This window comes from Triturus cristatus, chromosome 1_2, assembly GCF_964204655.1.
Source record: "Triturus cristatus chromosome 1_2, aTriCri1.1, whole genome shotgun sequence".
Classification (NCBI taxonomy): domain Eukaryota; kingdom Metazoa; phylum Chordata; class Amphibia; order Caudata; family Salamandridae; genus Triturus; species Triturus cristatus.
Genome location: NC_140580.1, coordinates 40,802,934 through 40,828,443, shown reverse-complemented (window position 1 = coordinate 40,828,443; position 25,510 = coordinate 40,802,934). Strand labels below are relative to the sequence as shown.

The 25,510-nt window shown below is 51.8% G+C and overlaps 1 pseudogene; it reads right to left on the bottom strand.

Annotated features, from left to right (window-relative positions):
• The window catches only part of LOC146866706 (fish-egg lectin-like), a 166,826-nt pseudogene extending 142,709 nt beyond the window's left edge, over positions 1–24,117 (bottom strand).
• Between the last annotated feature and the right edge of the window lie 1,393 nt (positions 24,118–25,510).

Below are 25,510 nucleotides of genomic sequence, written 5' to 3'. Positions count from 1 at the left end.
TTTACTCCGCTCCCACACCGGTAAGGGTTGGTGGTAACGGGGTACTTCCCAGACATACAGTGGTAGCTTGGCTCGAGTGGTCAGGAATCAGGCTCCGTGCTAAGCATACGACATACCTATACAATAACCATGCGTGCATCCGTTCCAAAAACGACTCTACACCGTAAAAATTATGAAAATATCTTTCTTTATCTTCTTTTTCTCTTAGTTGCTGATTAGATAAATAAATAACAATCACAATATACAAACTTTTTAAATAGTGCAGGTCAAATAAATACTGGCTTAATGATTCAATAAATAGGGGTGATCATAAATAATGAAGGCATAAATATAAGTGCAATACATACAGGCAATTAAATATTCTGAGGCAATAAATACTGTAAACCAATAAATATTGTGCATCAATAAATACTGTGGACCAATAAATACAGTGAAGCAATAAATAGGTTAAATACAATAAATACAGTGCCCCTAATAAATAATTAAAAGCTGACAGTGACACTCATAGAATCAGATCACATTTGTATTCCTAAGGGCTGATTTGGCCCAGGCACAGCTTGTGGGGATGTGGAAGGCTTGAGGGTGTCTACTCCCTGGCTTGGACAAGGCTGAGGCCTAAACTGAGGTAGATCAAGGGGGGAATACCAGAGACCTGGCTCTCTCACTCCACACAACCCCTCTAGATTAGTCCCAGCTCACCCCTGGCACAGTCCAGCTGGTTCCAGCACCTCTCTAACCCCTAGAGTAGTCTCTTAGGATTCCACAGGGCCTTTGGCGCCCTCTATTCCACTTACTGCCCTTTTTCTGATGTTCCGACGCCGCTGGAGTCGTGTCGACGCCGTGAGGCGGATCCGGTTCGACGTCGGCGGCCTCGGCACAATGTCAGTTCCTGACGGCGCCGGTAGGCGGCTCCGGTTCGATGTCGGCGGCCTCGGCTCGATCTCGACCTCCGATTTGATTGCGTCGGGCAGTCTTTACTCGATGTCGACTTCGGGCGGCTCCGGTCCGATGGCGACCTCAGCTTCGATGACGTCGGCCGGCCTTGGCTCGATGTCGACTTCCGGCGACTCCGGAGTGCGATCCTCACTCCCGACCTCCGGTGCTCCTTTCCTCAGGTTTCCGGCGACTCCGGAGTGCGACCTCCACTCCCGACCTCCGGCACGATTCTCTCAGGTTCCGGCGACTCCGGAGTGCGATCCTCACTCCCGACCTCCGGTACACTTCACCTCGGTCTCCGGCGACTCCGGAGGGCGGACTTCACTCCCCCGTCGACACCGCTCACTCGACCTTGGGTGACTTCCTCCTCGACCTCTGGTACACCTCACGTCCTCCGTCGGCGCCCTCTCACGATCTCTGGCGGCTCTGGGTACGACGTCTGCTTTTCCAGTCAGCGCCGCTTCTCCACCTCAGGCTCCAGGTCTCCAGGCTACTCGACGTCCGGCTCCAGGGAAACCAATAAACAGGTCAGGTACTTGCTTCCTTGACTTCTAAGGCCTGTTCCTGCTGTCCAGGTCCTTAAGATGGTTTTTCTTGCTTCTTCCCACACAGGGCTCCAGGCTGGGCTCAGTCAGTAGGGACTAGTTTCAAGGGTGGGTTTATGGACCCCACTCCAGGCACAAGTTTCCACCCCTGCTGCCTCACTCCTTCCTCCTTCAAGTTTCTGCTGCTCACTCTTCACCAGTCAGGTGCCAACTGCCAGCTCCAACTGCCAACTCTCTGTCTTAGCTTCCCAACATTCTAAACCGCCTCCAACGGTCACAGGGTTCTGGAATGTTCTGGAAGGTGCTAGTAGGTTCCAGTGGATGCTGGTGATGTCACAGGTGGCCACCATTTTGTGCTCCAGGCCCTCAGACAGAAGTTTCAGGGGTAGCTAAAATGGCTCCCTGAATCTGCAGCAACACGAAAAAGTCTGGTGGTTCCCAAAAAGGAAAAATTCAAATAGGGTTTGAGGCAAAAGTGGGACAAAATAAATAATGATGAGGAGGGACCACCCAAAGGGCTGACAGGTCTAACACGCGTCCCCCCCAGCTGAAAGTGGGGATAGCTACCCAACCCCTTGGGAGTTCTCATCACTAAGGCGGAAATACCTTGAGAGACCGTCTGCATTGGCGTGGTCCACTCCAGGCCGATGTTCCACCTGAAAGTCCATTCCCTGTAGGGAAATAGACCACCTCAACAACTTGGGATTCTCCCCCTTCATTTGCATCAGCCAACGAAGGGGTCTGTGGTCGGTCTGAACCAGGAAGTGCGAGCCAAACAGGTATGGCCGCAACTTCTTCAGAGCCCATACCACTGCAAAGGCTTCACGCTCTATTGCACTCCACTTCTGTTCCCTGGGAAGTAGTCTCCGGGATAGGAAGACCACGGGTTGATCCAGACCCTCTTCATTGAGTTGCGATAACACTGCCCCAATGCCATGTTCTGATGCATCCGTCTGGACAATGAACTCCTTGGAAAAGTCTGGGGCCCTTAAGACCGGGGCCTCGCACATGGCTTTCTTCAATCTCACAAAGGCCTGCTGACAAGCCTCCGTCCAGACTACCCGTCGAGGTTGTTTCTTGGACGTGAGCTCCGTGAGGGGGGCTACGATGGTACCGTACCCCTTCACGAAGCGGCGGTAATATCCCGTGAGGCCCAGAAAAGCTCGGACCTCAGTCTGTGTCTTGGGGGGTTCCCAGGCCATGATGGCCTCGATCTTCGCCTGGAGGGGTTGCACCGCTCCCCTACCCACCAAGTGTCCAAGGTACACTACCGACCCCTGCCCGATCTGGCACTTGCTGGCCTTGATCGTCAATCCAGCTTGTCTCAGGGCCTGGAGAACAGCTTGCAGGTGACGCAAGTGATCCTCCCAGCTGTTACTGAAGACGGCTATGTCATCCAGATAAGCAGCAGAGAAACTCTCCATTCCGGTGAGGATCTGGTTTACCAGGCGCTGAAACGTGGCAGGTGCGTTCTTGAGCCCAAAGGGCATCACACAGAACTGGTAGTGGCCATTGGGCGTGGAGAAGGCTGACCTTTCCCTTGCTCCATCAGTCAAAGAGATCTGCCAGTACCCAGAAGTAAGGTCAAAGGTACTCAGATATTGGGCAGCTCCCAGCCGGTCAATCAATTCATCCGCCCTAGGGATCGGATGAGCATCAGTTTTGGTCACTGAATTCAGTCCCCGGTAGTCCACACAGAACCTCAGTTCCGGTTGGGCACCCGGTGGTGCAGCTTTTGGTACTAGTACCACCGGACTGGACCAGGGGCTGCTAGAAGGTTCGATCACTCCTAGCTCCAGCATCTTAGTGACTTCACTGTTAATGCTGGCCTTCACCTTGTCTGACATCCGGTAGATCTTGGACTTCACAGGTGGGCTGTCTCCTGTGTCCACGTCATGGACGCACAGGTGAGTCCTACCCGGGACAAGGGAGAACAACGAAGAGTACTGCCCCAGGACCTGGCGACAGTCCTCCTGCTGTTCAGGAGTTAGAGATGGGGAGAGAATCACTCCCTCCACCGACCCATCCTTCTCTTGAGACGCAAACAAATCGGGGAGAGGCTCGCTTTCCGCGTCCTCTGCTCCGTCAGTCACCATCATCAAGATGACTTCGGGCCTCTCGTGGTGGGGTTTGAGGCGGTTGGCGTGCAGCACCCGTAGGGGCTGACGAGGGGTCTTCAGGTCCACCAAGTAGGTAGCCTTACCCTTCTTCTCCAACACCTCAAAGGGTCCTGACCAGCGATCCTGGAGGGCGCTAAGCTCTCCTGGTTCGATCACCCACACCTTCTGGCCAGGCTCCAACTCCACCGGGTGAGCATTGTGGTCATACCACGCCTTCATCACTGCTTGGCTGGCTTCCAAGTTGTCAGAAGCTTGCTTCCACAACTTAGCCATTTGGCTCCGGAAGGCCAGCATGTAGCTCACCACATCCTGGGGAAGCTTTCTGGGAGTTCTTTCCCATCCGTCTCTCACCAGGTTGAGAGGTCCACGTACAGGGTGCCCATACAGAAGCTCGAAGGGGCTGAAGCCCACTCCCTTCTGTGGCACTTCCCTGTAGGAAAAAAGTAAACAGGGTAGGAGGACGTCCCATTTCCTCCGCAGGCTTTCAGGCAGACTTCTGATCATGCCTTTCAAGGTTTTGTTAAACCTCTCCACCAGACCATTGGTCTGGGGGTGGTAAGGAGTGGTGAACCGGTATGTCACTCCACACTCCTTCCACATTGCCCGCATGTACGCTGACATGAAGTTGGTCCCCCTGTCGGACACAACTTCCTTGGGAAAACCCACTCGGGTAAAGATTCCCATCAGGGCCCTAGCCACAACAGGTGCTGTTATGGTCCTCAGAGGTATTGCCTCTGGGTACCGTGTGGCATGATCCACCAGAACCAGGATAAACCTGTGACCAGCTGTAGTTGGTGGATCTAACGGACCCACAATGTCGATGCCCACCCTTTCAAAGGGGGGTGCTAACGACAGGAAGTGGTTCCAGGGGAGCTTTCAGCTTCACCCCTGTTTTCCCACTGGCTTGGCAAGACACACATGTCCGGCAGTAGGTATCGGACGACACTTTCATCTGAGGCCAATAAAAGTGTGGGACAAGACGGGCGAAGGTCTTGTCTTGCCCCAGGTGTCCTGCCAATGGTATCTCGTGAGCCAACTCCAGAAGGAAGGCTCGATAACGTTGAGGGACTACCAAGGCTCGTGACGATCCGTGTAGGGGTGCCTTGGGTTCACTGTAGAGGAGGCCATCCTCCCAGTAAACACTGTAGTTCCCTTCAACGTTCCCTGCTGCCTGGGCTTCGGCCTGTCGCCTCAGCCCCTCAAGGGTAGGGCACTCCCTCTGGCCCTGGCAGAATTCCTCCCTGGACGGGCCTCCCTCCACGTGCCACTCGGCCGGGATGGGTAGGTCCTCCAGGTTGGTAACGTCCCCCACCGCAGACTCCTGGTCCACCACCTCCGGTGGCCTATCCGTCCTACGGGGTGGGGACGCCGAGGCAGGCTCCTCCTGTCCTCGGTTCTTCCCTTGACTGGCAGCTGGCTGGGCCTTTGTTCCAGGCTCCAGCCGAAATGAACTCCCTCTTCGGGTAGTCGCGGTCCTTGTGCTAACACAGGCCCAGTCAGGTGTACCCAGCATCTCAGTGTGAGTCCGGTATTCCACCTCCTTCCAAGCATTGTGCTCCATGTCATTCCCCAGCAGACAATCGACTGGCACGGCAGGGCTTACGGCAACTCGAAGTGAACCTGCAACCCCCCCCATTCAAAGGGAACCTCGGCCACTGGATAGTGGCCTGTTCTGCCGTCAGCCATCGCGGCTGGGTGGAGTACATCGGGAATTACCTGCTCTGGAGACACCAGTTGGCTACGCACCATAGTCATACTGGCTCCTGTGTCTCTCAGAGCCTCCCCTCTTTGGCCGTTGATGGTGACCCACTGCCCATACTTTGCGGTATTTGCGGGCACCTGGATCTTGGGAACCATCTCCCGTTCTCCCAGGGACACTAAAGTGACACCCGCCCACTCCCTTCCCTTAGTTAAGGGCATCTCCTCCCCGAGCACTACACTAGCTACTCCGGGGGTCTTTCCTCCAATGGGAGGGGGTGGTCGTTTCAGACACTTCGGATCTCCTTTATAGTGTCCAACGCCACCGCACTCGTAGCAATGGACAACCCTTGGCTGCTGACTCTGGCCAGGATTAGGGTTTCTGGGTGGGTTAGCCCTAGGGGTGAATCCTGTTCCCTTTCCTTGGAAGTTATTTTGGGGGCCTTTGGAGAACTCCTTTTTCTTTTCCCCTCCCTCTTTCTTCTGGGGGACGCCCTGTCCGGCCTTTTGAGTATCCCCTCCAGTCCCCCTTGTGGACACCCGGGTACTAGCCCAAATGTCCGCCTCCTCAGCAAGCTTCCGGGGACTGGTCAGCTTGCTATCCACCAGGTGTTGCCGCAGTTCAGGGAAACATTTCTCAAGCAGGTGTTCCTTCAGTACTAGGTCAAACAACCCCTCGTAGTTCCTCACTTCACTGCCCTGAATCCAACCCTCTAGTGCCTTCTTTGCATAGTCCAGGAAGTCCACCCAATTCTGTGTGCCCAGTTTGTGACTACCCCTGAACTTCTGTCTGTACTTTTCGGGTGTTAGTCCAAACTTTCTTATGAGCGCCAGTTTCATGGTGGGGTAGTGGGTCTGCTCATCCTCTTCGAGGGCCAATAAAGCATCCCTACCAGCTGGAGGCATGTACTTGTACAATCCCCCTCCCCAGTACTTCTCTGGAACCCCATGGGCCCTTAACGAGACCTCATAGGCCGCTAGCCACTTGGCGATATCATCACCCACCCCATAGCTAGCTACTATGTCCTTTGGCAGGTAGGGTTTGGGTTCCCTGGTGTACTCTCGTTCTTCGCTGCCACCGTTAGGTACAGGGTGTGCCCCGATTCTCAGGATCTGAAGATCTATCTCTTTCAGCCTTATCTCATGAGCCATCCTCTGTTCCTCTTTCTCTTTCTCCAGCCTTGCTAAGTCCCATGTGAGCTGTCTTTTCTCCCTCCGGTCTGTTAACTCCACTTCAGACAAGCCACCGCTAGAGGCACTGCTGCCCTTCCTGGAAAGTGTCCTGGGCCCCGCTGACAGGTTCCCCACCTCAGGTTGGTACAAACCAGCTCCCTCGCTATCGGGCTCTCTCTCCCTGTCCTCCTCCTCAGCCTTGCTTTCTCGGCGTGCCTCCCCCCAAGCCCTTAAGCTGGTTTGGAGTGCACCCTTCTTTGCTCCTGGGGGACAATACACCCCCTCCCGCTGGCAAAACTCCCTGAGTTGGGCCACAGTGTACGTTTCTAAATTCTCCAGTACAAACTCCATCTTGCCCACTCAGGTCAGAGGACAGTTATTTGCAGTAACAATGCAGGGGGGTACCTTTAATAATACCTCCTCCCACCACCAGAGTAAATTTGGAAAAAACAAAAACCCACAATTAGGAAGGCCGCTTTGAGAAAACTCCCGGTGTAGGCCTATGGACTACCCACAGTTATTGTTGAGTATACGTAGGCACAGCTCTATCCCACCACTGAACACCAATTATGTTAGAAATTTACTCCGCTCCCACACCGGTAAGGGTTGGTGGTAACGGGGTACTTCCCAGACATACAGTGGTAGCTTGGCTCGAGTGGTCAGGAATCAGGCTCCGTGCTAAGCATACGACATACCCATACAATAACCATGCGTGCATCCGTTCCAAAAACGACTCTACACCGTAAAAATTATGAAAATATCTTTCTTTATCTTCTTTTTCTCTTAGTTGCTGATTAGATAAATAAATAACAATCACAATATACAAACTTTTTAAATAGTGCAGGTCAAATAAATACTGGCTTAATGATTCAATAAATAGGGGTGATCATAAATAATGAAGGCATAAATATAAGTGCAATACATACAGGCAATTAAATATTCTGAGGCAATAAATACTGTAAACCAATAAATATTGTGCATCAATAAATACTGTGGACCAATAAATACAGTGAAGCAATAAATAGGTTAAATACAATAAATACAGTGCCCCTAATAAATAATTAAAAGCTGACAGTGACACTCATAGAATCAGATCACATTTGTATTCCTAAGGGCTGATTTGGCCCAGGCACAGCTTGTGGGGATGTGGAAGGCTTGAGGGTGTCTACTCCCTGGCTTGGACAAGGCTGAGGCCTAAACTGAGGTAGATCAAGGGGGGAATACCAGAGACCTGGCTCTCTCACTCCACACAACCCCTCTAGATTAGTCCCAGCTCACCCCTGGCACAGTCCAGCTGGTTCCAGCACCTCTCTAACCCCTAGAGTAGTCTCTTAGGATTCCACAGGGCCTTTGGCGCCCTCTATTCCACTTACTGCCCTTTTTCTGATGTTCCGACGCCGCTGGAGTCGTGTCGACGCCGTGAGGCGGATCCGGTTCGACGTCGGCGGCCTCGGCACAATGTCAGTTCCTGACGGCGCCGGTAGGCGGCTCCGGTTCGATGTCGGCGGCCTCGGCTCGATCTCGACCTCCGATTTGATTGCGTCGGGCAGTCTTTACTCGATGTCGACTTCGGGCGGCTTCGGTCCGATGGCGACCTCAGCTTCGATGACGTCGGCCGGCCTTGGCTCGATGTCGACTTCCGGCGACTCCGGAGTGCGATCCTCACTCCCGACCTCCGGTGCTCCTTTCCTCAGGTTTCCGGCGACTCCGGAGTGCGACCTCCACTCCCGACCTCCGGCACGATTCTCTCAGGTTCCGGCGACTCCGGAGTGCGATCCTCACTCCCGACCTCCGGTACACTTCACCTCGGTCTCCGGCGACTCCGGAGGGCGGACTTCACTCCCCCGTCGACACCGCTCACTCGACCTTGGGTGACTTCCTCCTCGACCTCTGGTACACCTCACGTCCTCCGTCGGCGCCCTCTCACGATCTCTGGCGGCTCTGGGTACGACGTCTGCTTTTCCAGTCAGCGCCGCTTCTCCACCTCAGGCTCCAGGTCTCCAGGATACTCGACGTCCGGCTCCAGGGAAACCAATAAACAGGTCAGGTACTTGCTTCCTTGACTTCTAAGGCCTGTTCCTGCTGTCCAGGTCCTTAAGATGGTTTTTCTTGCTTCTTCCCACACAGGGCTCCAGGCTGGGCTCAGTCAGTAGGGACTAGTTTCAAGGGTGGGTTTATGGACCCCACTCCAGGCACAAGTTTCCACCCCTGCTGCCTCACTCCTTCCTCCTTCAAGTTTCTGCTCCTCACTCTTCACCAGTCAGGTGCCAACTGCCAGCTCCAACTGCCAACTCTCTGTCTTAGCTTCCCAACATTCTAAACCGCCTCCAACGGTCACAGGGTTCTGGAATGTTCTGGAAGGTGCTAGTAGGTTCCAGTGGATGCTGGTGATGTCACAGGTGGCCACCATTTTGTGCTCCAGGCCCTCAGACAGAAGTTTCAGGGGTAGCTAAAATGGCTCCCTGAATCTGCAGCAACACGAAAAAGTCTGGTGGTTCCCAAAAAGGAAAAATTCAAATAGGGTTTGAGGCAAAAGTGGGACAAAATAAATAATGATGAGGAGGGACCACCCAAAGGGCTGACAGGTCTAACACGCGTCCCCCCCAGCTGAAAGTGGGGAGAGCTACCCAACCCCTTGGGAGTTCTCATCACTAAGGCGGAAATACCTTGAGAGACCGTCTGCATTGGCGTGGTCCACTCCAGGCCGATGTTCCACCTGAAAGTCCATTCCCTGTAGGGAAATAGACCACCTCAACAACTTGGGATTCTCCCCCTTCATTTGCATCAGCCAACGAAGGGGTCTGTGGTCGGTCTGAACCAGGAAGTGCGAGCCAAACAGGTATGGCCGCAACTTCTTCAGAGCCCATACCACTGCAAAGGCTTCACGCTCTATTGCACTCCACTTCTGTTCCCTGGGAAGTAGTCTCCGGGATAGGAAGACCACGGGTTGATCCAGACCCTCTTCATTGAGTTGCGATAACACTGCCCCAATGCCATGTTCTGATGCATCCGTCTGGACAATGAACTCCTTGGAAAAGTCTGGGGCCCTTAAGACCGGGGCCTCGCACATGGCTTTCTTCAATCTCACAAAGGCCTGCTGACAAGCCTCCGTCCAGACTACCCGTCGAGGTTGTTTCTTGGACGTGAGCTCCGTGAGGGGGGCTACGATGGTACCGTACCCCTTCACGAAGCGGCGGTAATATCCCGTGAGGCCCAGAAAAGCTCGGACCTCAGTCTGTGTCTTGGGGGGTTCCCAGGCCATGATGGCCTCGATCTTCGCCTGGAGGGGTTGCACCGCTCCCCTACCCACCAAGTGTCCAAGGTACACTACCGACCCCTGCCCGATCTGGCACTTGCTGGCCTTGATCGTCAATCCAGCTTGTCTCAGGGCCTGGAGAACAGCTTGCAGGTGACGCAAGTGATCCTCCCAGCTGTTACTGAAGACGGCTATGTCATCCAGATAAGCAGCAGAGAAACTCTCCATTCCGGTGAGGATCTGGTTTACCAGGCGCTGAAACGTGGCAGGTGCGTTCTTGAGCCCAAAGGGCATCACACAGAACTGGTAGTGGCCATTGGGCGTGGAGAAGGCTGACCTTTCCCTTGCTCCATCAGTCAAAGAGATCTGCCAGTACCCAGAAGTAAGGTCAAAGGTACTCAGATATTGGGCAGCTCCCAGCCGGTCAATCAATTCATCCGCCCTAGGGATCGGATGAGCATCAGTTTTGGTCACTGAATTCAGTCCCCGGTAGTCCACACAGAACCTCAGTTCCGGTTGGGCACCCGGTGGTGCAGCTTTTGGTACTAACACCACCGGACTGGACCAGGGGCTGCTAGAAGGTTCAATCACTCCTAGCTCCAGCATCTTAGTGACTTCACTATGAATGCTGGCCTTCACCTTGTCTGACATCCGGTAGATCTTGGACTTCACAGGTGGGCTGTCTTCTGTGTCCACGTCATGGACGCACAGGTGAGTCCTACCTGGGACAAGGGAGAACAACGAAGAGTACTGCCCCAGGACCTGGCGACAGTCCTCCTGCTGTTCAGGAGTTAGAGATGGGGAGAGAATCACTCCCTCCACCGACCCATCCTTCTCTTGAGACGCAAACAAATCGGGGAGAGGCTCGCTTTCCGCGTCCTCTGCTCCGTCAGTCACCATCATCAAGATGACTTCGGGCCTCTCGTGGTGGGGTTTGAGGCGGTTGGCGTGCAGCACCCGTAGGGGCTGACGAGGGGTCTTCAGGTCCACCAAGTAGGTAGCCTTACCCTTCTTCTCCAACACCTCAAAGGGTCCTGACCAGCGATCCTGGAGGGCGCTAAGCTCTCCTGGTTCGATCACCCACACCTTCTGGCCAGGCTCCAACTCCACCGGGTGAGCATTGTGGTCATACCACGCCTTCATCACTGCTTGGCTGGCTTCCAAGTTGTCAGAAGCTTGCTTCCACAACTTAGCCATTTGGCTCGGGAAGGCCAGCATGTAGCTCACCACATCCTGGGGAAGCTTTCTGGGAGTTCTTTCCCATCCGTCTCTCACCAGGTTGAGAGGTCCACGTACAGGGTGCCCATACAGAAGCTCGAAGGGGCTGAAGCCCACTCCCTTCTGTGGCACTTCCCTGTAAGAAAAGAGTAAACAGGGTAGGAGGACGTCCCATTTCCTCCGCAGGCTTTCAGGCAGACTTCTGATCATGCCCTTCAAGGTTTTGTTAAACCTCTCCACCAGACCATTGGTCTGGGGGTGGTAAGGAGTTGTGAACCGGTAGGTCACTCCACACTTCTTCCACATGGCCCGCATGTACGCTGACATGAAGTTGGTCCCCCTGTCGGACACAACTTCCTTGGGAAAACCCACTCGGGTAAAGATTCCCATCAGGGCCCTAGCCACAACAGGTGCTGTTATGGTCCTCAGAGGTATTGTCTCTGGGTACCGTGTGGCATGATCCACCAGAACCAGGATAAACCTGTGACCAGCTGATGTTGGCGGATCTAACGGACCCACAATGTCGATGCCCACCCTTTCAAAGGGGGTGCTAACGACAGGAAGTGGTTCCAGGGGAGCTTTCAGCTTCACCCCTGTTTTCCCACTGGCTTGGCAAGACACACATGTCCGGCAGTAGGTATCGGACGACACTTTCATCTGAGGCCAATAAAAGTGTGGGACAAGACGGGCGAAGGTCTTGTCTTGCCCCAGGTGTCCTGCCAATGGTATCTCGTGAGCCAACTCCAGAAGGAAGGCTCGATAACGTTGAGGGACTACCAAGGCTCGTGACGATCCGTGTAGGGGTGCCTTGGGTTCACTGTAGAGGAGGCCATCCTCCCAGTAAACACTGTAGTTCCCTTCAACGTTCCCTGCTGCCTGGGCTTCGGCCTGTCGCCTCAGCCCCTCAAGGGTAGGGCACTCCCTCTGGCCCTGGCAGAATTCCTCCCTGGACGGGCCTCCCTCCACGTGCCACTCGGCCGGGATGGGTAGGTCCTCCAGGTTGGTAACGTCCCCCACCGCAGACTCCTGGTCCACCACCTCCGGTGGCCTATCCGTCCTACGGGGTGGGGACGCCGAGGCAGGCTCCTCCTGTCCTCGGTTCTTCCCTTGACTGGCAGCTGGCTGGGCCTTTGTTCCAGGCTCCAGCCGAAATGAACTCCCTCTTCGGGTAGTCGCGGTCCTTGTGCTAACACAGGCCCAGTCAGGTGTACCCAGCATCTCAGTGTGAGTCCGGTATTCCACCTCCTTCCAAGCATTGTGCTCCATGTCATTCCCCAGCAGACAATCGACTGGCACGGCAGGGCTTACGGCAACTCGAGGTGAACCTGCAACCCCCCCCCATTCAAAGGGAACCTCGGCCACTGGATAGTGGCCTGTTCTGCCGTCAGCCATCGCGGCTGGGTGGAGTACATCGGGAATTACCTGCTCTGGAGACACCAGTTGGCTACGCACCATAGTCATACTGGCTCCTGTGTCTCTCAGAGCCTCCCCTCTTTGGCCGTTGATGGTGACCCACTGCCCATACTTTGCGGTATTTGCGGGCACCTGGATCTTGGGAACCATCTCCCGTTCTCCCAGGGACACTAAAGTGACACCCGCCCACTCCCTTCCCTTAGTTAAGGGCATCTCCTCCCCGAGCACTACACTAGCTACTCCGGGGGTCTTTCCTCCAATGGGAGGGGGTGGTCGTTTCAGACACTTCGGATCTCCTTTATAGTGTCCAACGCCACCGCACTCGTAGCAATGGACAACCCTTGGCTGTTGACTCTGGCCAGGATTAGGGTTTCTGGGTGGGTTAGCCCTAGGGGTGAATCCTGTTCCCTTTCCTTGGAAGTTATTTTGGGGGCCTTTGGAGAACTCCTTTTTCTTTTCCCCTCCCTCTTTCTTCTGGGGGGCGCCCTGTCCGGCCTTTTGAGTATCCCCTCCAGTCCCCCTTGTGGACACCCGGGTACTAGCCCAAATGTCCGCCTCCTCAGCAAGCTTCCGGGGACTGGTCAGCTTGCTATCCACCAGGTGTTGCCGCAGTTCAGGGAAACATTTCTCAAGCAGGTGTTCCTTCAGTACTAGGTCAAACAACCCCTCGTAGTTCCTCACTTCACTGCCCTGAATCCAACCCTCTAGTGCCTTCTTTGCATAGTCCAGGAAGTCCACCCAATTCTGTGTGCCCAGTTTGTGACTACCCCTGAACTTCTGTCTGTACTTTTCGGGTGTTAGTCCAAACTTTCTTATGAGCGCCAGTTTCATGGTGGGGTAGTGGGTCTGCTCATCCTCTTCGAGGGCCAATAAAGCATCCCTACCAGCTGGAGGCATGTACTTGTACAATCCCCCTCCCCAGTACTTCTCTGGAACCCCATGGGCCCTTAAGGAGACCTCATAGGCCGCTAGCCACTTGGCGATATCATCACCCACCCCATAGCTAGCTACTATGTCCTTTGGCAGGTAGGGTTTGGGTTCCCTGGTGTACTCTCGTTCTTCGCTGCCACCGTTAGGTACAGGGTGTGCCCCGATTCTCAGGATCTGAAGATCTATCTCTTTCAGCCTTATCTCATGAGCCATCCTCTGTTCCTCTTTCTCTTTCTCCAGCCTTGCTAAGTCCCATGTGAGCTGTCTTTTCTCCCTCCGGTCTGTTAACTCCACTTCAGACAAGCCACCGCTAGAGGCACTGCTGCCCTTCCTGGAAAGTGTCCTGGGCCCCGCTGACAGGTTCCCCACCTCAGGTTGGTACAAACCAGCTCCCTCGCTATCGGGCTCTCTCTCCCTGTCCTCCTCCTCAGCCTTGCTTTCTCGGCGTGCCTCCCCCCAAGCCCTTAAGCTGGTTTGGAGTGCACCCTTCTTTGCTCCTGGGGGACAATACACCCCCTCCCGCTGGCAAAACTCCCTGAGTTGGGCCACAGTGTACGTTTCTAAATTCTCCAGTACAAACTCCATCTTGCCCACTCAGGTCAGAGGACAGTTATTTGCAGTAACAATGCAGGGGGGTACCTTTAATAATACCTCCTCCCACCACCAGAGTAAATTTGGAAAAAACAAAAACCCACAATTAGGAAGGCCGCTTTGAGAAAACTCCCGGTGTAGGCCTATGGACTACCCACAGTTATTGTTGAGTATACGTAGGCACAGCTCTATCCCACCACTGAACACCAATTATGTTGGAAATACCCCACTCCCACACCGGAAAGGGTTGGTGGTAACGGGGTCTTTCCAGGACATACAGTGGTAGCTTGGCTCGAGTGGTCAGGAATCAGGCTCCGTGCTAAGCATACGACATACCCATACAATAACCATGCGTGCATCCGTTCCAAAAACGACTCTACACCGTAAAAATTATGAAAATATCTTTCTTTATCTTCTTTTTCTCTTAGTTGCTGATTAGATAAATAAATAACAATCACAATATACAAACTTTTTAAATAGTGCAGGTCAAATAAATACTGGCTTAATGATTCAATAAATAGGGGTGATCATAAATAATGAAGGCATAAATATAAGTGCAATACATACAGGCAATTAAATATTCTGAGGCAATAAATACTGTAAACCAATAAATATTGTGCATCAATAAATACTGTGGACCAATAAATACAGTGAAGCAATAAATAGGTTAAATACAATAAATACAGTGCCCCTAATAAATAATTAAAAGCTGACAGTGACACTCATAGAATCAGATCACATTTGTATTCCTAAGGGCTGATTTGGCCCAGGCACAGCTTGTGGGGATGTGGAAGGCTTGAGGGTGTCTACTCCCTGGCTTGGACAAGGCTGAGGCCTAAACTGAGGTAGATCAAGGGGGGAATACCAGAGACCTGGCTCTCTCACTCCACACAACCCCTCTAGATTAGTCCCAGCTCACCCCTGGCACAGTCCAGCTGGTTCCAGCACCTCTCTAACCCCTAGAGTAGTCTCTTAGGATTCCACAGGGCCTTTGGCGCCCTCTATTCCACTTACTGCCCTTTTTCTGATGTTCCGACGCCGCTGGAGTCGTGTCGACGCCGTGAGGCGGATCCGGTTCGACGTCGGCGGCCTCGGCACAATGTCAGTTCCTGACGGCGCCGGTAGGCGGCTCCGGTTCGATGTCGGCGGCCTCGGCTCGATCTCGACCTCCGATTTGATTGCGTCGGGCGGTCTTTACTCGATGTCGACTTCGGGCGGCTCCGGTCCGATGGCGACCTCAGCTTCGATGACGTCGGCCGGCCTTGGCTCGATGTCGACTTCCGGCGACTCCGGAGTGCGATCCTCACTCCCGACCTCCGGTGCTCCTTTCCTCAGGTTTCCGGCGACTCCGGAGTGCGACCTCCACTCCCGACCTCCGGCACGATTCTCTCAGGTTCCGGCGACTCCGGAGTGCAATCCTCACTCCCGACCTCCGGTACACTTCACCTCGGTCTCCGGCGACTCCGGAGGGCGGACTTCACTCCCCCGTCGACACCGCTCACTCGACCTTGGGTGACTTCCTCCTCGACCTCTGGTACACCTCACGTCCTCCGTCGGCGCCCTCTCACGATCTCTGGCGGCTCTGGGTACGACGTCTGCTTTTCCAGTCAGCGCCGCTTCTCCACCTCAGGCTCCAGGTCTCCAGGCTACTCGACGTCCGGCTCCAGGGAAACCAATAAACAGGTCAGGTACTTGCTTCCTTGACTTCTAAGGCCTGTTCCTGCTGTCCAGGTCCTTAAGATGGTTTTTCTTGCTTCTTCCCACACAGGGCTCCAGGCTGGGCTCAGTCAGTAGGGACTAGTTTCAAGGGTGGGTTTATGGACCCCACTCCAGGCACAAGTTTCCACCCCTGCTGCCTCACTCCTTCCTCCTTCAAGTTTCTGCTGCTCACTCTTCACCAGTCAGGTGCCAACTGCCAGCTCCAACTGCCAACTCTCTGTCTTAGCTTCCCAACATTCTAAACCGCCTCCAACGGTCACAGGGTTCTGGAATGTTCTGGAAGGTTCTAGTAGGTTCCAGTGGATGCTGGTGATGTCACAGGTGGCCACCATTTTGTGCTCCAGGCCCTCAGACAGAAGTTTCAGGGGTAGCTAAAATGGCTCCCTGAATCTGCAGCAACACGAAAAAGTCTGGTGGTTCCCAAAAAGGAAAAATTCAAATAGGGTTTGAGGCAAAAGTGGGACAAAATAAATAATGATGAGGAGGGACCACCCAAAGGGCTGACAGGTCTAACACGCGTCCCCCCCAGCTGAAAGTGGGGAGAGCTACCCAACCCCTTGGGAGTTCTCATCACTAAGGCGGAAATACCTTGAGAGACCGTCTGCATTGGCGTGGTCCACTCCAGGCCGATGTTCCACCTGAAAGTCCATTCCCTGTAAAGTACATGGAGGGGGCCCCCCAATGTCTGCATCAGTCAAGAGCTCTCAGACCAACGACCCGCCATACTGCAGGGGCTCACCCCAGCCAAAAAAAAAGAGATTCTGGTTCCTTGATTGGTCACATCCACCCTTTCATTGGGCGATTTACATATATCAGTAAAAACTGCTGCTGCGCCCTCCAGCAAAGTTACATAACACTGCTTCCAGCCCGAACACCATACACATCCTCCTACTTGATGGCCCACCTTCAAGAGAAGACTACTCATTTAACCACCTCCAAACACAGACCCCTGCCTTCGTGTCTGTTACTAATGCATTCAGTACACTCTACTCTCACCCCTAGGAAACCCGCAGTTATGCTTTTCCGCCCGCCTTTAAAACCATCCCTCAGATGTCACTGCGAACCTGTGACCGCTGCCCACTGCTCCCCTGTCCACCACCGACAGAAAGACTGATGGGTGATCCCCATCTAACCACTGCCTACTAGTAAAGAAAGAGCCTTTCAGCTGCTGTCCTCCCCAATGCCACTGTAGTAGTTTAAAACATGTTAAACAATCTCTTCAACTGACCACCCCAAAACAGTTCTTCCTGCTAGCCTCTACGGCATTAAAGCAGTTCCTGCTACTTTTTATCCTCTGCATGATGCACACAATAATATTAAATGTACAAAGGGTCCGATTTTTGTTTCCTCATGCCAACATTAATTTACACAATGTACCCCACTAAACCATACCTCCTGTCAAAGGCAAACCTGATCCCATGTGTAGCATCAGTCAGCAAGTACCCCAAGGACAAATACCAGAGAGAATGCGCAATTCATGTAATTAAACCTATAGTGACAACATAGCATTTCCCCACCCATTGTCAGCCCAGCGAAGTCTGCAACCGCATAGTGGCCATCAATACCGGTAACATCTAAAGCGCATTTCCACTTCCTTTCAATGACAACTCCTGATACATATACCTATGACTTCTGGGCGGCATCTACCACAGACCGCAGCATTCTTTGTCTCCGTAAGACTAACTGAATGCTTTCGGTGAATGCTTCTCTTCCCCCTTCCTTGCTAATAATTAATGGAGGCTATTGAAAAAAATGTGTAGTATTTTCTTATGCAAATAGTATATCAAGCACTTGCTGCCCGCAGTCCTCACCAGATCCACATGTATCAATATTCTGCTATCGCACCATCCTGACAACCCTATCATTATCTGGAGATGTTTTGTATCCCTTCCGTGAACTGGGAAAAGCAATACCTTGCACGAAAAAAAGTCCCTTTAAAACCTTTGCTACTTATACAGGCTTGCGAAGCACTTACTTGTTTTACTAATTGTCGTTGTAAAGCAAACAGGTAACTCATTCTAGGATTGGAATTACTGTTTAGAAGTGTGGATGTTAATACTGAGACGTAGGATGATTTTTTGCATGTCTGCCAGACACTTGTTCTTCCCTGCATGCACACACAACTCAACAATACAATTTAGCTTAACAAATTGTTCAGAAATGTACCGGAAGGTAAAGAAGCAGTCATATTATTTTTACAAAGAAAAATAGACAAACATCCACTTTATACCCCATGACATAAAAGACTTAGCGTGCACGGCTTGTCCAAATCCACGCCACCTAATTCAGCCCTGCCAAGTACCATGCATCTGTGTGATCCGCATCACCGCACTGAAATGCAAAATCACGCATAACAGGCATCGCACCTCCTTAGGGTACCAGTGCTGCTAATTAATGCTGGTGTAGTATTATTTCCATGTGGCCACCGTCTGTTTTCTGGTGCTTCCCCTGTCTCCGAAACGCGATGCGATAAATTTCGTTATGCAGTACAGCTGCCTGTGTGGGAGTCCTGTAATGAATGTCCCTTTCCTATGCCCACAATATTTTGCCATATTTCTGTAGTGTGTCCACAAAGTTAGGTCTCACGAGGATTTGTCGCAGGCATGCGCCATGCACCAGCAGCCCTTCGATGTCAGCCGCTTCGAGTGCGACATCTGCAAGGACTGGTTCCTGACGGGAGCTAGAGGCTTGAGAAGGGCACTGGAGCTCTGGAGTGGGTGATGAGACCCGGGATAAGCTCCACCTCTCTGCGGGGAGCGATGTGCAAAAACGGCCGCTCTGCTTGGCGGAGCCAGGATCTAAGATTCCAACACAATGACACCACAGCGCTGAAGTGACCAATTTCATTGCTGTTTTGTTGTTGGGGGAACGGAAATAACGATGAGTAAGTATTAAAGGAATAACATGTGGGAGTCTGTTTCCAGGCTGATTCCTACTTGTTTTCTTCAAAACGTTCACATGGCGGTAATAGCTACTTTAGCAGCAGCAGACATTCTGGAATGAAAAACAAAAATGTTAATTGTGAAGGTCCCGTAACTCCTGTGACCTAGGTGTATTGGTAACTCTTACCTGTGTCAGAGCGTTGATTTCTTCAGATCCAAGATAGATATATAGCTGCACTGATTAGGGGTGTTACATTGAGTAACTGCTAAATGAGTGACAACGGTTTCCGAAAGCGTTACTGTACCCAGGTGACATTGTATTGATACCGCACAATATCCTCTCGGAGTGCATAGACATAACTTCCCCTCCCCTTACTGCCATGAATTATTGCTCCTCAGAGGGTTAGCGCCTCCAGTCATCTCTCGTGGTTCCACCTGTTACTGTGGTCAGTCACCTCGCAGCCATCCAACGCCTGTTGACCCTCCCGCGGTCCTTAATGCTCCTCTTTTAACAAAAGTCCATCGAGAGGCATGCTCAAGCAGTCTACTATTTTGCCTCATCCAGCCTCTCAAATTCGGGCCTCTGCCTGCTGGTCGCAGGCCCGCATGGCCCAATTTACACACACACAGAAGAGGCCTGAGGTCCCCCTCCGTTCAGCAGGTGGTGTAATAATGCACCTACAGACCTTGCTCTGCAGACAAGCCGACTGCACCGAGGGTCTAGGTGTCTACCGTGGCGCAGGGAGCTGTATCCTAACTCTAGTCTGGTAGCATCAGAGGCACCACTGCACATACTGCTTCAGGCTCGGATCTCCCCTCCTCACACTCCTGGCTAAATAGACGAAACTCTGCAGACCAGGGCAGTCTAGACCACATAGTCCTAAAACATGTCAGATCCCAATTACACCCTACCTCAGACAGAAGATCACTGAGGAGGCACTAGAGGGTAAGTCACAGGGTCTTACTGTGATTTTAGCATACCAGAAATGGACTGATTACTCATAGATGAAAGCATCTCTTTTTGGAAGGTTTAATCTGACCACAGATTAGCATTTAAAAAAAGCTTTGCAGCATTTCTACGCAGAGTAACCAGACATTACGGGAGGCCTGATTGGAACTGGAATGAACTGCCACTTTTAAAGTGCTGGAGTAAGTGTAACCTGCACAGGTAAACCTCTGATTTATGCAGAGAACATCCTATGCATTTATTTTGTAGAGTTACATTAACATGTAGCTGATGGAAAACTGCTTGGAGCTTGCAAGTTTGCAAAGACACCTGGCAGGCTGGTCACCATGAGGGTGCAGAGGAATACACCTCAATTAGAGCACATTTTCACACTGATTCACTCATAGATGCCAAGGTTTCAGATTGGAAGTGTGACGTTTTCATAATTTAACTGTAATAATGGGTGACATTCACACAGTCTGACTCTGCTCAGTTTTCAGTAGCCTGCTGTTAGCGCACTTTAGTTCGGTGACTTCCTTAGAGTTTCTAGTTGCTCAAATGGGCGTAATTTCTAATATTTATATGTTTCCCTTCTCTTCATTCGTTGATTTTGCTCACGAGAAAGTGTCACTCATGGTCGTTGAAATGTCATTCATAATTACACTGAAATTATGAAAATGTCAATCATCGCAATCTGAAACCTTGGCAGCTATGCTAAGTCTACTACACACAGCACATTTGAACATCTCATAAATCCATGCCACACAATTCAACTATAAATAATTTAACCCTACAACATTCCATACCACATAATTACAATCCTAAAAATTAAAACACACATATTTCCACTTCACTCCATACCACATAATTCCACATCACATAATAACATTCCACACAACTTAATACCACTCCAAACCACATAATTACACTCCACACAACACAATTAAACTACACATAATTCCACTTCAACCTATATAATTATACTTCACACAACATATTTATCTCCACTCCAAAACACATAATTATCCTCCACAAAATACAACACTGCAACATGCTGCATAATTCCACTCTCTTCAATTATACACCACACCATGCCACATAATTCCACACGTCACACAATTCCACAATTCACCCCCACACAATTCATCACACAACAAAATTACACTCCACATAATATCACTCAGCACCACATAATTTACCTCCACATAATTATGTTCTACTCCACATTGCATAAATAAACTCCACATAAATCCAGTCTATGCCACGTAGCAACATTCCACATAACTACACTTCACACCATGCCTCATAATACCACTCAACATAATTTTCACTCAACAGCGCACACTTACACGTCACAAAAATTGAACTCTACACATTTCCATTCCAGACTACATAATTCAACAACAAACTACATAATTCAAACCTACAACACAATTACACAACACAACACATACATCCAATCTACACCACAAAATTCCACATCATGCTACAATATTTAACAGCACACCACATAAGTAAACTCCACTGCATACCACTCCACAACACAAAATACCATACCAGATAATCTCTTTCGAAGACACACAAGCCCACTCCATGACACACAATCCCACCCCACATAATTACAGTACACTCAATACCACACAATTACTATCCACATAATTACACTGCACACCGTGCCACATTATTTCACTACACAGATCCAATCCACACAACACAATTCCACAACAAACAATTCCAATCCAAACCATATATGACTTGAATATATGCAAATGCATATATTCAAAACCATATATTGCAAATGCTTGTTTACCTTCCAATGCGTCCCAGCAGATCCTGTTCCTCGAGCTGCAATCCTTCTCCTGGCCCTGTCAGCTCTGTGTTGCCTCCTCCCTTCTCAGAGGTTGTGCCCTCTGGGGAATGCTCTCTCTGAGGCCCCCACTCCCACCCTTGTCAGTGTCCTGAGCAGTGCCCTGTGGGGAATGCTCTCTCCGAGGGCCCCCACCCCCATTGAGGGCCCCACCCCCATTCTTTTTCCGGGGCTGGCTCCTTGCTCTGACTGAAGAGAAACAATGTAACTTGTTACTTTGTTTCTCTTCAGTCCTGGGTCAGCAAGAGGAGCTCAGGGCAGGCTGCAGAGTGCAGCTGCTTTAGAGCAAGCCTCTCTCTCACAGCTCTCTACCGAAGAGCTGAGGGGCCCCCTTTCACAAACTGAAGACTGCCCCCCCCTGTTTGTTACGCCTCTGCCTCTAACACTATAAATCCTTTTTGAACTCCAGCAGGAAAGGAGCTACGGAGTTCTCTTTTTTTTATTATAGTTCATCTCTAAATAATTTATTGTATCTAGTGTGTGTTAAAGAACTCTATCTTTTTAGTATTAAATCAATTTTTATTGGCAGAGCACAGAGCTAAATGAGTTAGGACATAGGCGCCTACAAAACCAGCGGGCCGGCAAAAAGTTCATCCAATCATCGCAGCAAAGTAGCCATGGAAAACATACTGACTAATGATTAACACAGCAAGTCGCCTACAAACCAGAAGGCTGGCCGCGTGAGAATGCAAAAAGAAAAGTGGCAACAGGCGCAAGTCCAACATAGGAGTATGCATGAGATCATGATTGCGCATCGTATACCGGCGATGAGAGCCGGGGGCCTGAGACAAATTGACACTGCAAAGTGGTGCCATTACCAGAAAAAAACAAACCAAAAGAAACCTGTGAACATCCAAACCCACCCCCACCCACCTCACCGTTGAGCAATAGCAAGGAAAAAGGGGAAGGAGTTGACCTGTTGACGATTAAGCTAATGTGGCCTACCTACTGCTGAGGAATCAAAAATGTGGCGAGACGTCAACGGGGGTGATGCATGTGAGTTATCGCCAGGGATCAGCTGCAAGAGCCGGAGGTAGGTGGGACACGTCAGTACCCGAATTTCGGTGGAGAGAATTTTAATAAATGGAGCCCAGGTCTTGGCATAGGCCGCAGAGGTCCCTAAAGTGGCCATAGAGAGTCGCTCCATTGTTGGGATTGCTGGGAGGCGGATCCGACGAGTGGTGGGTGAGGCTTTGATGTACATGTAATTCTGATAGATACTGGCGACATGCTTGGGTGGGTGGGTAGAGTGGGGGGGTTTGTTAGGGGGGTTGCTGGGAGATGGGGCGGGGGGTATTTTGGCTTTATCGCACACTCACTGTGGATTACTCCTGTGGATGCACTACCTTGTAGCACAGATACTGTTGGGGTGAATGTTGTACAGTTGTGGTCAGTGTGGTGGGGAGGTCACTGCACTACGTCCTGATTTGGCTGGAGGGCGGAGTATTGGGGGCGGGGATTGACTGCATTTTGTTCTGTGACCTAATAAAGTCTGTTTAAAAAAAAAAAAAATAGAGTCGCTCCATACTCATCGGTCTGAGTGCGAATGGGCGTGTCGTAGACCCCGAGATCCAGTGTGTCATCTGGGAGTGGAGGAAGAGATCAGAGCTAGGAAGGCCGTGTCCCTCCTGGAGTTCTTTGAAGGGAAGGAGACCCTATATGTCGAACAGGTGTCCTAAGCGCTTACAATTGCCCTCCGTCCAGCGCACCGCAGCTCCCGCGCTCATGCCAGGGGGAAGGCAGGCCGCCTTCCTTCTTAGAGCGCTGCAGTAAGGTCTTCTGCAGACGAGGTGAAATCTGTCCCCAGACAAAGCGCTCAATTGCAGTCTGAATCTGAGAAAGGACCTGTGGAGGGGGCTCCAGTGGAAGCGTTTGGAACAGATACAGTGCTCGCGGGAGGACATTTATTTTAACAGTGGACAGCCTGCCAAACCATGACATGGGTAAGCGCCGCCAACGGGTCAGGTCGGCCCGAATGCGAGCGAGAAAGGCCACATAATTCACCACTGCCGTCTGCGCGAGGCTTTGATACAATGTCAAGCCAAGATATGCGATGCCGTCGGGCTCCCAATTGAAAGCAAAATTAGCCTGTAGGGCATCAACCGTGGATTGGGCGGTAGTGAGATTGAGCACCTTGGATATTTGCATATTAATTTTGAAGCCAGAGACCTGACTGAAGGCCTGCATGTCTTCCACAATAGCCGGCAGGGAGGCCACGGGGTGGGCTATCGAAAAGATAACATCAGCAGCGTAAAGGCTGATGAGATGACGGGTCAGGCCAAAGGGAACTCCCTGTGCCTCTGGGTTATCCCTGAGCCGCTGGGCGAAGGGCTCCATGTAGAGAGCGAAGAGTAGAGGGGAGAGGGGACAGCCCTGCCGAGTGTCACTCCCCACTGTGAAGCTATCGGAAAGCAGACCGTTGACCGGTACAGCCGCCGTGGGGGAGCTATAGATGCTCGCTATCCACTTGCGAAATCGGGGCCCCAGTCCAAACCGCTCAAGGGTAGCAAATAAGTACGGCCAGTGGACTCGGTCGAAAGCCTTTTCCGCATCGACCACAAGTAAAAGGGCTTCCTCTTTGGACCTCTGCACCTTGTCAATGATGTGATAGATTAGTTTGGTGTTGACCCCACACTGTCTACCGTAAATGAAGCCCGCCTGATCTGGGTCAATCAGGCCAGGCATGTGCATGTTCAAGCGGAAAGCCAGAATGCTTGAGAATAATTTAGGGTCAATATTAAGGAGCGACATTGGGCGGTAGGAGCCACAAAGCTCCGGGTCCTTCCCCGGTTTGGGGATCACAGAGATAGAGGCCTGCAGCATTGTGGCTGTGAGGGACCCGGTGTCCGCAAATGAGTGGAATAGGCGTGTGAGCAACGGAGTGAGTTCAGCGCAGAAAGTCTTATAAAAGAGAGCACTAAAGCCATCGGGGCCCGGGGCCTTCACGGTCTTCAAGCGAGCTATAACAGATATGACCTCCTCCACACGTATCGGAGCCTCCAGTGCCTCTGCCTCATCCTGGGGAGAGGAGTAACCACCGCCTCCTTCAAATAGTCAGTGGGGTCGGACGATAGAGAATGATCTGCAGTATACAAATTTTGGTAAAAGGAGCGGAAAGCCGACAATATACCCCCATCGTCCGTATGCTCCGATCTGCTCTCCCCTCGAATTGCCTTAACGCTCTGAGCAACCTGTTGACTACGTAAGCAATGTGCGAGCATCCGCCCCCCACGATTGGAGCCCACAAAGTATGTATGTTTGAGGCAAACAACTGCATGCTCGGCCCGGTCCAAGTCCAGCCTCCGAAGCTGTAGACTTTCCGTCTCCAACTGCCGCCATATTCTGGGTGCACCGGTACGTTTGTGTATGGCTTCCAATTCTCTGACCCGAGCCTCCAGGTCCGCACGCCTGGACTGCCTACTTTTGTTGTCGAAGGATGCTTTGGCAATCAGTGTCCCCCTCGCGACTAATTTAAGTGCTTCCCATACCGAGGAGAGAGGTGAAAGCCCCACATCATTAACTGTCGGTCATCCACCACGGCCGGTTGTCGGAGTAAGGAGTCTCGCAAGCGCCAGTGGGAGGTGTGCTGGAGTCGCGCAGGGGGGAAATGCATAAACAAGGTGATGTCTGCATGGTCAGACAGGGATCGGGCCTCAATGGTGGAGTTGGCAACACAGGCCCAAGCTGCAGGAGTAACCAGAAAATGGTCCAGGCATGCGTACGTTTTGTGGGCCGCCGAGTAGTATGAAAAGTCATGGTCGTCGGCATGCAGACAACACCAGGCGTCGCGAATCCCTGCATCACGTAGCCAGTCGCTACCCCCTATCGATATGGCCCGAGTCCCACCCGTTCGGGAGCCCGAGCGGTCCTTCTCAGCGTCCATGACTATGTAAAGGTCACCCCCCACCACTACTATTGGATCCGGGGAGTGTAAAACGTCAGCGCAGGAGTCTAAGAGAAATTTCTCTGGTCGCTCATTTGGAGAGTAAATGGAGGCTACCGTGAAATGTGAGTGTCCCCAAGCTAAGATGTAGTGCCAGAAGGCGGCCCTTGATTTCCGTACTGGTACCCAAGACCCTGCCCCGGAAGCACCGAGATAGGAGAATGGCCACCCCTCCCCGTTTGCTGTTCCCAGATGACCAGAATTGCGTAGGAAAGTGGTTGTGGTGCATGCGATGTGTATCACTATGAAGCAAATGGGTTTCTTGAAGAAGGC